Below are 2,854 nucleotides of genomic sequence, written 5' to 3' on the forward strand. Positions count from 1 at the left end.
CAAGAGGAGAGCACGTTGGACTCGAGGTTCCTCCTTGCCCAAGTTCATCTGAGGAAGTCATTGGGAATCTTATGTCTGTAAGAACCTCCAAAACACCAAGATTCAGCCCAAAAATCCTACAAACTTCAAGATACAGATCAAAAACTCCCCAAACATCACAAGTCAGCAAAAACCTCCTCCAAAACATAAAGATTCAGCTGCCACATAAAACCAAAGCACCAACATTTAGCCCAAGAAAGCTCAGAAACACCAAGATTCACCCCGTGAAAATCGTGGATCCCCCTCCACAGTCACCTGCTGCATGTGGGGGGAGCAGCGCTCCTGGGGCTGCGGGGAGGCTGCAGATAAAGGGAGGGGTGGAACCTTCTGCTGCTTCCTCTTTCTGCTCCTCCTCCTGTGTCTCTACTCTTCCTCATACTCCTCTTCCTCCTGCTATTCCTCCTTCCCCTGCACAATCCCACCTTCTCCTGCCACCTGCATCGTTTGACCATTCTGTTCCTCAAGCCTGCTTCTCCTTCCCTTCTCCTCCTGCCCCCAGGCCCAGCACCCACTGCCGGCTCCCTCTTCCCCCCAGACCCACAGCATCCCAGCCGAGGGGCAGGGATGGAGCTGGGGCAGGTCGGGCTGGGGCAGCGCTGGGCTCTCGGCCGCTCCCGCCCGCACTCGGTCCCCACTGCAGCCGCTCCCGCCAGGACAGCGCGGGGGGCCCGGCCTTGGCGCTGCCCCACTCCCACCTCCCCAAATTCCCCTCGCAGGGGCGATGGGGCCGAGGGGGGGAGTCCAGTTGGGGAAGGCTCAGAGGGCCAGGGAGCTGTACACAAGGGAGTGACAGGAGAAGGAATTGGTTTCAGAAAATGTTATCAGTTGATGACACAGACTGCTGCTCTGCCAAGGTCCTGCTCAGTTCATGAACTTCCAGAAGAACAACAAAGACTTAACAGACCCATGAATATCATTTGCTATATAAAAGCAGGGAGCATATTAAGGGAGTATGTAGTAGGTGGATTGGGAAGTCTGTAGCTCTCAAGTGCTTCAGCCAATGGGGAAAGCAAAGGGAGATGTGGCCAGGAGAATTAGGATGAAAAGGAGGCTGTGTCCTCCAGCAATTGGAGAGATCCCATGGGGAATGCTCCATGGCCTCTCCCATTTTTAGGAATGAAATTAGTTTCACAGGACTCCTCTGTCTGCTCTGTGGACAGAATCCTCTGGTGATGTCAATTTTTCCGCACACCCTGGGGCAGGGAGTGCAGCTGAAGGTGCCTCACCCACTTTGGGTGATCGGCTCCCTTGGCTGGCGGCGGCACTGGGGATTGATTGGGGACCCGGGAGTGACCAGGAGACAGACGAGTGACACATCAGGGGGGTCTGTGAAGAGTCAGCAGGGAGAGAGCACTGAAAATCTCATCAGTGAGTGCCCTGGGATCTTCGGGGACTGAACATGGCAGGGCACCCATGGAGGGGAGAAAAGGGAAAGCCAGGGAGGGCTCCTGCCCAAAGGGATGATGATCCCAAAATGTCTCTGAAGGGTCCCATGGGAGAGTGTTGAGGTAGTTTGCACATTCCCCCAGAGGTAATTAAGGACATGGACACCCAGGGGGGCAATAAGGGAAGTGGAGAAGGGATTTGGACAACAGTGGATGGATGGTGTTGGTGCGCTGGGAAGGGATCGGGTGAAGGGGAGTGTGCAGCAATATGGTTCAGGCAAGAAGGAGCAGGAGGAATCTATGTGGTAAGAAAAAGGATGATGGCAAAGAGGAGGAAGAGAAAAATACTCAGGATTGGGATGTTTTTCAGCAGGGTCTTATCCTGACAATTTGCCAGCTGATACTTTGAATTCCCAGTTTCCAGGAGAGGAAAAGCAGGAGGTCAGGATGTCAGGGGTTTCTCTGTGGTGGGCAGCGGCAGCAGCGGGCGCAGAGGTGCGGGACCGGGAGCAGGGCTGGGGGCCTGTGGGGAGCTGCGGGGCCGGGCCGGGGCTGTGGGGCAGCCGGGCCTCAGCGCCGGGCGCTGCCTGAGCCCACCAGCCCCGGGCAGGGCCGGCAGTGGCCCCCGGCCCCCAGGAGGCTGCGGGACGCCCCGGCCGCTGCCCGGCCCCGGGGAGCTGCCGGCCCTGCCCGCCGGGGGGGCCGCCTTTGGACACTGCGGCAGGACAGGCACCGGCTCTGCCACAGGGGCTGTGCAGGGGACCCTGAGCACAAGGAGCAAAACAAAGCAACATCTGGAAACGCAGATTTTCATGGTTGGACATAGAAGTGAATTTTGTCAGGCAGCCGGTCTCAAAGCAATCAGTGGTCAGGTTTGGATATTGGCACCGGGAGTGGCCACTGAAGGCATGGGCACGCCTCTGAGAACACAGGGTTCAAAGCAAGAACTCCCAGCAGAACTGTCTCTTTGCAGAGTGCAGACTCTCCCCGCCCACCACGGGCTGGGTGGGGGAATGGAAGCCCTGCGGCCTGGGAGGGATAGGCCAGGGGGAGGAAACCTGAGATGTCTTTGTTCCCCACGCCCCCACACCACCGGAGGGAAACAGACAGAGAGCCTGAAGGCACCTGGAAATTCACTGGCAGAGGAGAAGGAGAAGCGGGGAGAAGGTGCCCAGCCCTGGGAGTTGGGGTCTGGGCTGAGATTTCAGCAGCCAGGGCAGTCCAAGACTTTTAACCTTTTCCTGGGAAATGAAAGCTTTGTGAAATATTACTGCTCCTCCACTTGAAAGAGAAAAGAGACAGTCTGGGACTTGAGATGTTAGGGAAAGAAGGTTGGGGGGGAGATGATGGAGTGGCTTTTGGCTGGACTTTTCTTGTAAGCCATTGACTGAACCAGTTTCTCCTGCAACAGAGACTGCATCTTTAGGGGA

At 56.9% G+C, this 2,854-nt stretch overlaps 1 protein-coding gene across 1 annotated transcript in view; it reads right to left on the reverse strand.

Annotated features, from left to right (window-relative positions):
* Positions 1-2,854, reverse strand: part of LOC140681478 (uncharacterized) — a 90,948-nt gene that overhangs the window by 41,773 nt on the left and 46,321 nt on the right. The gene's annotated exons all lie outside the window — the stretch shown is intronic.

This window comes from Taeniopygia guttata, chromosome 36 (genome assembly GCF_048771995.1).
Source record: "Taeniopygia guttata chromosome 36, bTaeGut7.mat, whole genome shotgun sequence".
NCBI lineage: Eukaryota > Metazoa > Chordata > Aves > Passeriformes > Estrildidae > Taeniopygia > Taeniopygia guttata.